General features: G+C 46.4%; 1 non-coding gene and 30 pseudogenes across 1 annotated transcript; all 31 read right to left on the minus strand.

The window, feature by feature from the left end:
* Positions 1 to 97: 97 nt before the first annotated feature.
* On the minus strand, positions 98 to 216 carry LOC140293625 (5S ribosomal RNA; annotated as a pseudogene).
* A 269-nt stretch (positions 217 to 485) lies between these two features.
* LOC140276863 (5S ribosomal RNA) lies at positions 486 to 604 on the minus strand (annotated as a pseudogene).
* Positions 605 to 873: 269 nt separating this feature from the next.
* Positions 874 to 992, minus strand: LOC140289423 (5S ribosomal RNA; annotated as a pseudogene).
* Positions 993 to 1,264: 272 nt separating this feature from the next.
* On the minus strand, positions 1,265 to 1,383 carry LOC140268699 (5S ribosomal RNA; annotated as a pseudogene).
* A 266-nt stretch (positions 1,384 to 1,649) lies between these two features.
* Positions 1,650 to 1,768, minus strand: LOC140290683 (5S ribosomal RNA; annotated as a pseudogene).
* A 265-nt stretch (positions 1,769 to 2,033) lies between these two features.
* Positions 2,034 to 2,152, minus strand: LOC140295757 (5S ribosomal RNA; annotated as a pseudogene).
* A 271-nt stretch (positions 2,153 to 2,423) lies between these two features.
* LOC140296384 (5S ribosomal RNA) lies at positions 2,424 to 2,542 on the minus strand (annotated as a pseudogene).
* Positions 2,543 to 2,811: 269 nt separating this feature from the next.
* On the minus strand, positions 2,812 to 2,930 carry LOC140295801 (5S ribosomal RNA; annotated as a pseudogene).
* A 269-nt stretch (positions 2,931 to 3,199) lies between these two features.
* Positions 3,200 to 3,318, minus strand: LOC140289458 (5S ribosomal RNA). Its single transcript, XR_011912257.1, has one exon. It is a non-coding gene; the product is annotated as a 5S ribosomal RNA (ribosomal RNA).
* Positions 3,319 to 3,587: 269 nt separating this feature from the next.
* LOC140281722 (5S ribosomal RNA) lies at positions 3,588 to 3,706 on the minus strand (annotated as a pseudogene).
* A 269-nt stretch (positions 3,707 to 3,975) lies between these two features.
* Positions 3,976 to 4,094, minus strand: LOC140277923 (5S ribosomal RNA; annotated as a pseudogene).
* Positions 4,095 to 4,365: 271 nt separating this feature from the next.
* LOC140291796 (5S ribosomal RNA) lies at positions 4,366 to 4,484 on the minus strand (annotated as a pseudogene).
* Positions 4,485 to 4,750: 266 nt separating this feature from the next.
* Positions 4,751 to 4,869, minus strand: LOC140309908 (5S ribosomal RNA; annotated as a pseudogene).
* A 271-nt stretch (positions 4,870 to 5,140) lies between these two features.
* LOC140293006 (5S ribosomal RNA) lies at positions 5,141 to 5,259 on the minus strand (annotated as a pseudogene).
* A 269-nt stretch (positions 5,260 to 5,528) lies between these two features.
* Positions 5,529 to 5,647, minus strand: LOC140294698 (5S ribosomal RNA; annotated as a pseudogene).
* A 659-nt stretch (positions 5,648 to 6,306) lies between these two features.
* On the minus strand, positions 6,307 to 6,425 carry LOC140315619 (5S ribosomal RNA; annotated as a pseudogene).
* A 269-nt stretch (positions 6,426 to 6,694) lies between these two features.
* LOC140303772 (5S ribosomal RNA) lies at positions 6,695 to 6,813 on the minus strand (annotated as a pseudogene).
* Positions 6,814 to 7,082: 269 nt separating this feature from the next.
* On the minus strand, positions 7,083 to 7,201 carry LOC140283940 (5S ribosomal RNA; annotated as a pseudogene).
* Positions 7,202 to 7,470: 269 nt separating this feature from the next.
* LOC140289223 (5S ribosomal RNA) lies at positions 7,471 to 7,589 on the minus strand (annotated as a pseudogene).
* A 272-nt stretch (positions 7,590 to 7,861) lies between these two features.
* Positions 7,862 to 7,980, minus strand: LOC140268706 (5S ribosomal RNA; annotated as a pseudogene).
* A 641-nt stretch (positions 7,981 to 8,621) lies between these two features.
* LOC140293626 (5S ribosomal RNA) lies at positions 8,622 to 8,740 on the minus strand (annotated as a pseudogene).
* Positions 8,741 to 9,009: 269 nt separating this feature from the next.
* LOC140288844 (5S ribosomal RNA) lies at positions 9,010 to 9,128 on the minus strand (annotated as a pseudogene).
* A 272-nt stretch (positions 9,129 to 9,400) lies between these two features.
* LOC140268712 (5S ribosomal RNA) lies at positions 9,401 to 9,519 on the minus strand (annotated as a pseudogene).
* Positions 9,520 to 9,785: 266 nt separating this feature from the next.
* On the minus strand, positions 9,786 to 9,904 carry LOC140308498 (5S ribosomal RNA; annotated as a pseudogene).
* Positions 9,905 to 10,174: 270 nt separating this feature from the next.
* LOC140292866 (5S ribosomal RNA) lies at positions 10,175 to 10,293 on the minus strand (annotated as a pseudogene).
* A 647-nt stretch (positions 10,294 to 10,940) lies between these two features.
* LOC140293627 (5S ribosomal RNA) lies at positions 10,941 to 11,059 on the minus strand (annotated as a pseudogene).
* Positions 11,060 to 11,328: 269 nt separating this feature from the next.
* LOC140276869 (5S ribosomal RNA) lies at positions 11,329 to 11,447 on the minus strand (annotated as a pseudogene).
* Positions 11,448 to 11,716: 269 nt separating this feature from the next.
* LOC140289425 (5S ribosomal RNA) lies at positions 11,717 to 11,835 on the minus strand (annotated as a pseudogene).
* Positions 11,836 to 12,107: 272 nt separating this feature from the next.
* On the minus strand, positions 12,108 to 12,226 carry LOC140268717 (5S ribosomal RNA; annotated as a pseudogene).
* A 266-nt stretch (positions 12,227 to 12,492) lies between these two features.
* Positions 12,493 to 12,611, minus strand: LOC140290684 (5S ribosomal RNA; annotated as a pseudogene).
* A 271-nt stretch (positions 12,612 to 12,882) lies between these two features.
* Positions 12,883 to 13,001, minus strand: LOC140292867 (5S ribosomal RNA; annotated as a pseudogene).

Below are 13,001 nucleotides of genomic sequence, written 5' to 3' on the forward strand. Positions count from 1 at the left end.
AAAGCAGCAGCAGCTGAAGATGACCAACTTCCTCATGTGTCAAAGGGTGATCAGACGTTGCAACAAAAGACATGCAGGAGGTAGAGAGAAGAGAAAAAGCTTACGGTACCTGGTATTCCCAAGCGGTCTCCCACCCAAGTACTAACCAGGCCCAAGCCTGCTTGCCTTCCGAGATCAGACAAGGTCGGGCTTATTCAGGGTGGTGTGGCCGTAACGATCAATGTCTGTGACAAATGTGCATTATTTAGGTACTGGAATCATACAGTTCCTCTATGTAACCAGATAATTGCCGAGAAAGGCTGATGTGTAGTGGGCACATCTTCTTCCCATACGTGATAATTCTCACCAGCTGAAACTGAGACTCTCAGATCACTTCGTGTCTTCCAACAAATTAGCAGCAGCTGAAGATGACCAACTTCCTCATGTGTCAAAGGGTGATCAGACGTTGCAACAAAAGACATGCAGGTGGTAGAGAGAAGAGAAAAAGCTTAGAGCACCTGGTATTCCCAAGCGGTCTCCCATCCAAGTACTAATCAGGTCCAACCATGCTTGGCGTCCGAGATCAGACGAGGTCGGGCATGTTCAGGGTGGTGTGGCCGTAAGCAACAATGTCTGTGACAAATGTGCATTATATAGGTACTGGAATCATACACTTCCTCTATGTAACCAGATAATTGCCGAGAAAGGCTGATGTGTAGTGGGCACATCTTCTTCCCATACGTGATAATTCTCACTAGCTGAAACTGAGACTCTCAGATCACTTCCTGTCTTCCAACAAAGCAGCAGCAGCTGAAGATGACCAACTTCCTCATGTGTCACAGGGTGATCAGACGTTGCAACAAAAGAAATGCAGCTGGTAGAGAGGAGAGAAAACGCTTACAGCACCTGGTATTCCCAAGCAGACTCCCACCCAAGTACTAACAAGGACCAACCCTGCTTGGCTTCCGAGATCAGACGAGGTCGGGCTTATTCAGGGTGGTGTGGCCGTAAGCAACAATAACTGTGACAAATGTGCATTATATAAGTACTGGAATCATACACTTCCTCTATGTAACCAGATAATTGCAGAGAAAGGCTGACTTGTAGTGGGCACATCTTCTTCCCTGATGTGATTATTCTCTGCAGCTGAAACTGAGACTCTCAGATCACTTCGTGTCTGCCAACAAAGCAGCAGCAGCTGCTGAAGATGGCCAACTTCCTCATGTGTCATAGGGTGATCAGACGTTGCAACAAAAGACATGCAGGTGGTAGAGAGAAGAGAAAAAGCTTACAGCACCTGGTTTTCCCAAGCGGTCTCCCATCAAAGTACTAACCAGGCCCAACCCTCCTTGGCTTCCGAGATCAGGAGAGGTCGGACATATTCAGGGTGGTTTGGCCGTAAGCAACAACCTCTGTGACAAATGTGCATTATATAGGTAATGGAATCTTATGGTTCCTCTATGTAACCAGATAATTGCCGAGAAAGGCTGATATGTAGTGGGCACATCTTGTTCCCTGACGTGATAATTCTCTCCAGCTGAAAATGAGACTCTCAGATCACTTCGTGTCTGCCAACAAAGCAGCAGCTGAAGATGACCAACTTCCTCATGTGTCACAGGGTGATCAGACGTTGCAACAAAAGACATGTAGTTGGTAGAGAGAAGAGAAAACGCTTACAGAACCTGGTATTCCGAAGCGGTCTCTCATCCAAGTACTAACCAGGCCCAACCCTGCTTTAATTCCGAGATCAGACAAGGTCGGGCATATTCAGGGTGGTGTGGCCGTAAGCAACAATAGGTGTGACAAATGTGCGTATATAGGCACTGGAATCATACACTTCCTCTATGTAAACAGATAATTGCCGAGAAAGGCTGATATGTAGTGGGCACATCTTGTTCCCTGACGTGATAATTTTCTCCAGCTGAAAATGAAACTCTCAGATCACTTCGTGTCTGCCAACAAAGCAGCAGCTGAAGATGACCAACTTCCTCATGTGTCACAGGGTGATCAGACGTTGCAACAAAAGACATGTAGTTGGTAGAGAGAAGAGAAAAAGCTTAGAGCACCTGGTATTCCAAAGCAGTCTCCCATCCAAGTACGAACCAGGCCCAACCCTGCTTTGCTTCCGAGATCAGACAAGGTCAGGCATATTGAGGGTGGTGTGGCCGTAAGCAACAACAGCTGTGACAAATGTGCGTATATAGGCACTGGAATCATACACTTCCTCTATGTAAACAGATAATTGCCGAGAAAGGCTGACTTGTAGTGGTTACATCTTCTTCCCTGATGTGATTATTCTCTGCAGCTGAAACTGAGACTCTCAGATAACCTCATGTCTGCCAACAAAGCAGCAGCAGCTGTTGAAGATGACCAACTTCCTCATGTGTCACAGGGTGATCAGACGTTGCAACAAAAGACATGCAGGTGGTAGAGAGAAGAGAAAAAGCTTACAGAACCTGGTATTCCCAAGCTGTCTCCCATCCAAGTACTAACCAGGTACAACCCTGCTTGGCTTCCGAGATCAGACGAGGTCAGGCATATTCAGGGTGGTGTGGCTATAAGGAACAATATCTGTGACTCATGTGCATTATATAGGTACTGGAATCATACGGTTCCTATATGCAACCAGATAATTGCCGAGAAAGGCTGACTTGTAGTGGGCACATCTTCTTCCCTGATGTGATTGTTCTCTGCAGCTGAAACTGAGACTCTCAGATCACTTAGTGTCTGCCAACAAAGCAGCAGCAGCTGAAGATGACCAACTTCCTCATGTGTCACAGGGTGATCAGACGTTGCAACAAAAGACATGCAGGTGGTAGAGAGAAGAGAAAAAGCTTACGGCACCTGGTATTCCCAAGCGGTCTCCCACCCAAGTACTAACCAGGCCCAAGCCTGCTTGCCTTCCGAGATCAGACAAGGTCGGGCTTATTGAGGGTGGTGTGGCGGTAAATAACAATGTCTATGACAAATGTGCATTATATAAGTACAGGAATCATACGGTTCCTCTATGTAACCAGATAATTGCAGAGAAAGGCTGATATGTAGTGGGCACATCTTCTTCCCTGACGTGATTATTCTCTTCAGCTGAAACTGAGACTCTCAGATCACTTCGTGTCTGCCAACAAAGCAGCAGAAGCTGAAGATGACCAACTTCCTCATGTGTCACAGGGTGATCAGACGTTGCAACAAAAGACATGCAGGTGGTAGAGAGAAGAGAAAAAGCTTACAGCACCTGGTATTCCCAAGCGGTCTCCCATCCAAGTACTAATCAGGCCCCACCCTGCTTGTCTTCCGAGACCAGATGAGGTCGGGCATGTTCAGGGTGGTGTGGCCGTAAGGATCAATGTCTGTGACAAATGTGCATTATATAGGTACTGGAATCATACGGTTCCTCTATGTAACCAGATAATTGCCGAGAAAGGCTGATGTGTAGTGGGCACATCTTCTTCCCATACGTGATAATTCACACCAGCTGAAACTGAGACTCTCAGATAACTTCGTGTCTTCCAACAAAGCAGCAGCAGCTGAAGATGACCAACTTCCTCATGTGTCACAGGGTTATCAGACGTTGCAACAAAAGACATGCAGGTGGTAGAGAGAAGAGAAAAAGCTTACAGCACCTGGTATTCCCAAGAGGTCTTCCATCCAAGTACAAACCAGGCCCAACTGTGCTTGGCTTCTGAGATCAGACGAGGTCGGGCATGTTCAGGGTGGTGTGGCCGTAAGCAACAATGTGTCTGACAAATGTGCATTATATAAGTACAGGAATCATACGGTTCCTCTATGTAACCAGATCATTTCCGAGAAAGGCTGATGTGTAGTGGGCACATCTTCTTCCCTGACGTGATTATTCTCTGCAGCTGAAACTGAGACTCTCAGATCACTTTGTGTCTGCCAACAAAGCAGCAGAAGCTGAAGATGACCAACTTCCTCATGTGTCACAGGGTGATCAAATGTTGCAACAAAAGACATGCAGGTGGTAGAGAGAAGAGAAAAAGCTTACAGCACCTGGTATTCCCAAGCAGTCTCCCACCCAAGTACTAACCAGGCCCAATCCTGCTTGGCTTCCGAGATCAGACGAGGTCAAGCATATTGAGGGTGGTGTGGCCGTAAGCAACAATGGCTGTGACAAATGTGCATTATATAGGTACTGGAATCATACGGTTCCTCTATGTAACCAGAAATTGCTGAGAAAGGATGATGTGCAGTGGGCACATCTTCTTCCCTGATGTGATTATTCTCTGCAGCTGAAACTGAGACTCTCAGATCACTTCGTGTCTGCCAACAAAGCAGCAGCAGCTGCTGAAGATGGCCAACTTCCTCATGTGTCATAGGGTGATCAGACGTTGCAACAAAAGACATGCAGGTGGTAGAGAGAAGAGAAAAAGCTTACAGCACCTGGTTTTCCCAAGCGGTCTCCCATCAAAGTACTAACCAGTCCCAACCCTCCTTGGCTTCCGAGATCAGGAGAGGTCGGACATATTCAGGGTGGTTTGGCCGTAAGCAACAATCTCTGTGACAAATGTGCATTATATAGGTAATGGAATCTTATGGTTCCTCTATGTAACCAGATAATTGCCGAGAAAGGCTGATATGTAGTGGGCACATCTTGTTCCCTGACGTGATAATTCTCTCCAGCTGAAAATGAGACTCTCAGATCACTTCGTGTCTGCCAACAAAGCAGCAGCTGAAGATGACCAACTTCCTCATGTGTCACAGGGTGATCAGACGTTGCAACAAAAGACATGTAGTTGGTAGAGAGAAGAGAAAAAGCTTACAGCACCTGGTATTCCGAAGCGGTCTCCCATCCAAGTACTAACCAGGCCCAACCCTGCTTTAATTCCGAGATCAGACAAGGTTGGGCATATTCAGGGTGGTGTGGCCGTAAGCAACAATAGGTGTGACAAATGTGCATTATATAGGCACTGGAATCATACACTTCCTCTATGTAAACAGATAATTGCCGAGAAAGGCATACTTGTAGTGGTTACATCTTCTTCCCTGATGTGATTATTCTCTGCAGCTGAAACTGAGACTCTCAGATAACCTCAAGTCTGCCAACAAAGCAGCAGCAGCTGTTGAAGATGACCAACTTCCTCATGTATCACAGGGTGATCAGACGTTGCAACAAAAGACATGCAGGTGGTAGAGAGAAGAAAAAAGCTTACAGAACCTGGTATTCCCAAGCTGTCTCCCATCCAAGTACTAACCAGGTACAACCCTGCTTTGCTTCCGAGATCAGACGAGGTCAGGCATATTCAGGGTGGTGTGGCTGTAAGCAACAATGTCTGTGACAAATGTGCATTATATAGGTACTGGAATCATACGGTTCCTATATGCAACCAGATAATTGCCGAGAAAGGCTGACTTGTAGTGGGCACATCTTCTTCCCTGATGTGATTATTCTCTGCAGCTGAAACTGAGACTCTCAGATCACTTTGTGTCTGCCAACAAAGCAGCAGCAGCTGAAGATGACCAACTTCCTCATGTGTCACAGGGTGATCAGACGTTGCAACAAAAGACATGCAGGAGGTAGAGAGAAGAGAAAAAGCTTACGGTACCTGGTATTCCCAAGCGGTCTCCCACCCAAGTACTAACCAGGTACAACCCTGCTTGGCTTCCGAGATCAGACAAGGTCGGGCTTATTCAGGGTGGTGTGGCGGTAAGTAACAATGTCTATGACAAATATGCATTATATAAGTACAGGAATCATACGGTTCCTCTATGTAACCAGATAATTGCCGAGAAAGGCTGACTTGTAGTGGGCACATCTTCTTCCCTGATGTGATTATTCTCTTCAGCTGAAACTGAGACTCTCAGATCACTTCGTGTCTGCCAACAAAGCAGCAGCAGCTGCTGAAGATGACCAACTTCCTCATGTGTCAAAGGGTGATCAGACGTTGCAACAAAAGACATGCAGGAGGTAGAGAGAAGAAAAAAGCTTACACAACCTGGTATTCCCAAGCTGTCTCCTATCCAAGTACTAACCAGGCCCAAGCCTGCTTGCCTTCCGAGATCAGACAAGGTAGGGCTTATTCAGGGTGGTGTGGCGGTAAGTAACAATGTCTATGACAAATATGCATTATATAAGTACAGGAATCATACGGTTCCTCTATGTAACCAGATAATTGCAGAGAAAGGCTGATGTGTAGTGGGCACATCTTCTTCCCTGATGTGATTATTCTCTTCAGCTGAAACTGAGACTCTCAGATCACTTCGTGTCTGCCAACAAAGCAGCAGAAGCTGAAGATGACCAACTTCCTCATGTGTCACAGGGTGATCAGACGTTGCAACAAAAGACATGCAGGTGGTAGAGAGAAGAGAAAAAGCTTACAGCACCTGGTATTCCCAAGCGGTCTCCCATCCAAGTACTAATCAGGCCCCACCCTGCTTGTATACCGAGATCAGATGAGGTCGGGCATGTTCAGGGTGGTGTGGCCGTAACGATCAATGTCTGTGACAAATGTGCATTATATAGGTACTGGAATCATACAGTTCCTCTATGTAACCAGATAATTGCCGAGAAAGGCTGAGGTGTAGTGGGCACATCTTCTTCCCATACGTGATAATTCTCACCAGCTGAAACTGAGACTCTCAGATCACTTCGTGTCTTCCAACAAATTAGCAGCAGCTGAAGATGACCAACTTCCTCATGTGTCAAAGGGTGATCAGACGTTGCAACAAAAGACATGCAGATGGTAGAGAGAAGAGAAAAAGCTTAGAGCACCTGGTATTCCCAAGCGGTCTCCCATCCAAGTACTAATCAGGCCCAACCGTGCTTGGCGTCCGAGATCAGACGAGGTCGGGCATTTTCAGGGTGGTGTGGCCGTAAGCAACAATGTCTGTGACAAATGTGCATTATATAGGTACTGGAATCATACGGTTCCTCTATGTAACCAGATAATTGCCGAGAAAGGCTGATGTGTAGTGGGCACATCTTCTTCCCATACGTGATAATTCTCACCAGCTGAAACTGAGACTCTCAGATCACTTCCTGTCTTCCAACATAGCAGCAGCAGCTGAAGATGACCAACTTCCTCATGTGTCACAGGGTAATCAGACGTTGCAAGAAAAGACATGCAGGTGGTCGAGAGAAGAGAATAAGCTTGAGGCACCTGGTATTCCCAAGCGGTCTCCCAATAAAGTACTAACCAGGCCCAACCCTGCTTGGCTTCCGAGATCAGACGAGGTCGGGCTTATTCAGGGTGGTGTGGCCGTAAGAAACAATATTTGTGACAAATGTGCAATATATAGGTACTGGAATCATACACTTCCTCTATGTAACCAGATAATTGCAGAGAAAGGCTAACTTGTTATGGGCACATCTTCTTCCCTGATGTGATAATTCTCTCCAGCTGAAAATGAGACTCTCAGATCACTTCGTGTCTGCCAACAAAGCAGCAGCAGCTAAAGATGACCAACTTCCTCATGTGTCACAGGGTAATCAGAGGTTGCAACAAAAGACATGCAGCTGATAGAGAGGAGAGAAAACGCTTACAGCACCTGGCATTCCCAAGCAGACTCCCATCCAAGTACTAACAAGGACCAACCCTGCTTGGCTTCCGAGATCAGATGAGGTCGGGCTTATTCAGGGTGGTGTGGCCGTAAGCAACAATAACTGTGACAAACGTGCATTATATAAGTACAGGAATCATACGGTTCCTCTATGTAACCAGATAATTGCAGAGAAAGGCTGACTTGTAGTGGGCACATCTTCTTCCCATATGTGATTATTCTCTGCAGCTGAAACTGAGACTCTCAGATCACTTCGTGTCTGCCAACAAAGCAGCAGCAGCTGCTGAAGATGGCCAACTTCCTCATGTGTCATAGGGTGATCAGACGTTGCAACAAAAGACATGCAGGTGGTAGAGAGAAGAGAAAAAGCTTACAGCACCTGGTTTTCCCAAGCGGTCTCCCATCAAAGTACTAACCAGGCCCAACCCTCCTTGGCTTCCGAGATCAGGAGAGGTCGGACATATTCAGGGTGGTTTGGCCGTAAGCAACAATCTCTGTGACAAATGTGCATTATATAGGTAATGGAATCTTATGGTTCCTCTATGTAACCAGATAATTGCCGAGAAAGGCTGATATGTAGTGGGCACATCTTGTTCCCTGACGTGATAATTCTCTCCAGCTGAAAATGAGACTCTCAGATCACTTTGTGTCTGCCAACAAAGCAGCAGCTGAAGATGACCAACTTCCTCATGTGTCACAGGGTGATCAGACGTTGCAACAAAAGACATACAGGTGGTAGAGAAAAGAGAAAAAGCTTACAGAACCTGGTATTCCCAAGCTGTCTCCCATCCAAGTACTAACCAGGTACAACCCTGCTTGGCTTCCGAGATCAGGCATATTCAGGGTGGTGTGGCTGTAAGCAACAATGTCTGTGACAAATGTGCATTATATAGGTACTTGAATCATACGGTTCCTATATGCAACCAGATAATTGCCGAGAAAGGCTGACTTGTAGTGGGCACATCTTCTTCCCTGATGTGATTATTCTCTGCAGCTGAAACTGAGACTCTCAGATCACTTTGTGTCTGCCAACAAAGCAGCAGCTGAAGATGACCAACTTCCTCATGTGTCACAGGGTGATCAGACGTTGCAACAAAAGACATGCAGGAGGTAGAGAGAAGAGAAAAAGCTTACGGTACCTGGTATTCCCAAGCGGTCTCCCACCCAAGTACTAACCAGGCCCAAGCCTGCTTGCCTTCCGAGATCAGACAAGGTCGGGCTTATTCAGGGTGGTGTGGCCGTAACGATCAATGTCTGTGACAAATGTGCATTATTTAGGTACTGGAATCATACAGTTCCTCTATGTAACCAGATAATTGCCGAGAAAGGCTGATGTGTAGTGGGCACATCTTCTTCCCATACGTGATAATTCTCACCAGCTGAAACTGAGACTCTCAGATCACTTCCTGTCTTCCAACAAAGCAGCAGCAGCTGAAGATGACCAACTTCCTCATGTGTCACAGGGTGATCAGACGTTGCAACAAAAGAAATGCTGCAGGTAGAGAGGAGAGAAAACGCTTACAGCACCTGGTATTCCCAAGCAGACTCCCATCCAAGTACTAACAAGGACCAACCCTGCTTGGCTTCCGAGATCAGACGAGGTCGGGCTTATTCAGGGTGGTGTGGCCGTAAGCAACAATAACTGTGACAAATGTGCAATATATAAGTACTGGAATCATACACTTCCTCTATGTAACCAGATAATTGCAGAGAAAGGCTGACTTGTAGTGGGCACATCTTCTTCCCTGATGTGATTATTCTCTGCAGCTGAAACTGAGACTCTCAGATCACTTCGTGTCTGCCAACAAAGCAGCAGCAGCTGCTGAAGATGGCCAACTTCCTCATGTGTCATAGAGTGATCAGACGTTGCAACAAAAGACATGCAGGTGGTAGAGAGAAGAGAAAAAGCTTACAGCACCTGGTTTTCCCAAGCGGTCTCCCATCAAAGTACTAACCAGGCCCAACCCTCCTTGGCTTCCGAGATCAGGAGAGGTCGGACATATTCAGGGTGGTTTGGCCGTAAGCAACAATCTCTGTGACAAATGTGCATTATATAGGTAATGGAATCTTATGGTTCCTCTATGTAACCAGATAATTGCCGAGAAAGGCTGATATGTAGTGGGCACATCTTGTTCCCTGACGTGATAATTCTCTCCAGCTGAAAATGAGACTCTCAGATCACTTCGTGTCTGCCAACAAAGCAGCAGCTGAAGATGACCAACTTCCTCATGTGTCACAGGGTGATCAGACGTTGCAACAAAAGACATGTAGTTGGTAGAGAGAAGAGAAAAAGCTTACAGCACCTGGTATTCCGAAGCGGTCTCTCATCCAAGTACTAACCAGGCCCAACCCTGCTTTAATTCCGAGATCAGACAAGGTCGGGCATATTCAGGGTGGTGTGGCCGTAAGCAACAATAGGTGTGACAAATGTGCATTATATAGGCACTGGAATCATACACTTCCTCTATGTAACAAATAATTGCCAAGAAAGGCTGACTTGTAGTGGTTACATCTTCTTCCCTGATGTGATTATTCTCTGCAGCTGAAACTGAGACTCTCAGATAACCTCATGTCTGCCAACAAAGCAGCAGCAGCTGTTGAAGATGACCAACTTCCTCATGTGTCACAAGGTGATCAGACGTTGCAACAAAAGACATGCAGGTGGTAGAGAGAAGAAAAAAGCTTACAGAACCTGGTATTCCCAAGCTGTCTCCCATCCAAGTACTAACCAGGTACAACCCTGCTTGGCTTCCGAGATCAGACGAGGTCAGGCATATTCAGGGTGGTGTGGCTGTAAGCAACAATGTCTGTGACAAATGTGCATTATATAGGTACTGGAATCATACGGTTCCTATATGCAACCAGATAATTGCCGAGAAAGGCTGACTTGTAGTGGGCACATCTTCTTCCCTGATGTGATTATTCTCTGCAGCTGAAACTGAGACTCTCAGATCACTTTGTGTCTGCAAACAAAGCAGCAGAAGCTGAAGATGACCAACTTCCTCATGTGTCACAGGGTGATCAGACGTTGCAACAAAAGACATGTAGTTGGTAGAGAGAAGAGAAAAAGCTTACAGCACCTGGTATTCCCAAGCGGTCTCCCATTCAAGAACTAACCAGGTACAACCCTGCTTGGCTTCCGAGATAAGGCATATTCAGGGTGGTGTGGCTGTAAGCAACAATGTCTGTGACAAATGTGCATTATATAGGTACTTGAATCATACGGTTCCTATATGCAACCAGATAATTGCCGAGAAAGGCTGACTTGTAGTGGGCACATCTTCTTCCCTGATGTGATTATTCTCTGCAGCTGAAACTGAGACTCTCAGATCACTTTGTATCTGCCAACAAAGCAGCAGCAGCTGAAGATGACCAACTTCCTCATGTGTCAAAGGGTGATCAGACGTTGCAACAAAAGACATGCAGGAGGTAGAGAGAAGAGAAAAAGCTTACGGTACCTGGTATTCCCAAGCGGTCTCCCACCCAAGTACTAACCAGGCCCAAGCCTGCTTGCCTTCCGAGATCAGACAAGGTCGGGCTTATTCAGGGTGGTGTGGCCGTAACGATCAATGTCTGTGACAAATGTGCATTATTTAGGTACTGGAATCATACAGTTCCTCTATGTAACCAGATAATTGCCGAGAAAGGCTGATGTGTAGTGGGCACATCTTCTTCCCATACGTGATAATTCTCACCAGCTGAAACTGAGACTCTCAGATCACTTCGTGTCTTCCAACAAATTAGCAGCAGCTGAAGATGACCAACTTCCTCATGTGTCAAAGGGTGATCAGACGTTGCAACAAAAGACATGCAGGTGGTAGAGAGAAGAGAAAAAGCTTAGAGCACCTGGTATTCCCAAGCGGTCTCCCATCCAAGTACTAATCAGGTCCAACCATGCTTGGCGTCCGAGATCAGACGAGGTCGGGCATGTTCAGGGTGGTGTGGCCGTAAGCAACAATGTCTGTGACAAATGTGCATTATATAGGTACTGGAATCATACACTTCCTCTATGTAACCAGATAATTGCCGAGAAAGGCTGATGTGTAGTGGGCACATCTTCTTCCCATACGTGATAATTCTCACTAGCTGAAACTGAGACTCTCAGATCACTTCCTGTCTTCCAACAAAGCAGCAGCAGCTGAAGATGACCAACTTCCTCATGTGTCACAGGGTGATCAGACGTTGCAACAAAAGAAATGCAGCTGGTAGAGAGGAGAGAAAACGCTTACAGCACCTGGTATTCCCAAGCAGACTCCCACCCAAGTACTAACAAGGACCAACCCTGCTTGGCTTCCGAGATCAGACGAGGTCGGGCTTATTCAGGGTGGTGTGGCCGTAAGCAACAATAACTGTGACAAATGTGCATTATATAAGTACTGGAATCATACACTTCCTCTATGTAACCAGATAATTGCAGAGAAAGGCTGACTTGTAGTGGGCACATCTTCTTCCCTGATGTGATTATTCTCTGCAGCTGAAACTGAGACTCTCAGATCACTTCGTGTCTGCCAACAAAGCAGCAGCAGCTGCTGAAGATGGCCAACTTCCTCATGTGTCATAGGGTGATCAGACGTTGCAACAAAAGACATGCAGGTGGTAGAGAGAAGAGAAAAAGCTTACAGCACCTGGTTTTCCCAAGCGGTCTCCCATCAAAGTACTAACCAGGCCCAACCCTCCTTGGCTTCCGAGATCAGGAGAGGTCGGACATATTCAGGGTGGTTTGGCCGTAAGCAACAACCTCTGTGACAAATGTGCATTATATAGGTAATGGAATCTTATGGTTCCTCTATGTAACCAGATAATTGCCGAGAAAGGCTGATATGTAGTGGGCACATCTTGTTCCCTGACGTGATAATTCTCTCCAGCTGAAAATGAGACTCTCAGATCACTTCGTGTCTGCCAACAAAGCAGCAGCTGAAGATGACCAACTTCCTCATGTGTCACAGGGTGATCAGACGTTGCAACAAAAGACATGTAGTTGGTAGAGAGAAGAGAAAACGCTTACAGAACCTGGTATTCCGAAGCGGTCTCTCATCCAAGTACTAACCAGGCCCAACCCTGCTTTAATTCCGAGATCAGACAAGGTCGGGCATATTCAGGGTGGTGTGGCCGTAAGCAACAATAGGTGTGACAAATGTGCATTATATAGGCACTGGAATCATACACTTCCTCTATGTAAACAGATAATTGCCAAGAAAGGCTGACTTGTAGTGGTTACATCTTCTTCCCTGATGTGATTATTCTCTGCAGCTGAAACTGAGACTCTCAGATAACCTCATGTCTGCCAACAAAGCAGCAGCAGCTGTTGAAGATGACCAACTTCCTCATGTGTCACAAGGTGATCAGACGTTGCAACAAAAGACATGCAGGTGGTAGAGAGAAGAAAAAAGCTTACAGAACCTGGTATTCCCAAGCTGTCTCCCATCCAAGTACTAACCAGGTACAACCCTGCTTGGCTTCCGAGATCAGACGAGGTCAGGCATATTCAGGGTGGTGTGGCTGTAAGC

Source organism: Leuresthes tenuis, unplaced genomic scaffold (genome assembly GCF_036924035.1).
Source record: "Leuresthes tenuis unplaced genomic scaffold, fLeuTen1.0.hap1 SCAF_1, whole genome shotgun sequence".
NCBI classification, from domain to species: domain Eukaryota; kingdom Metazoa; phylum Chordata; class Actinopteri; order Atheriniformes; family Atherinopsidae; genus Leuresthes; species Leuresthes tenuis.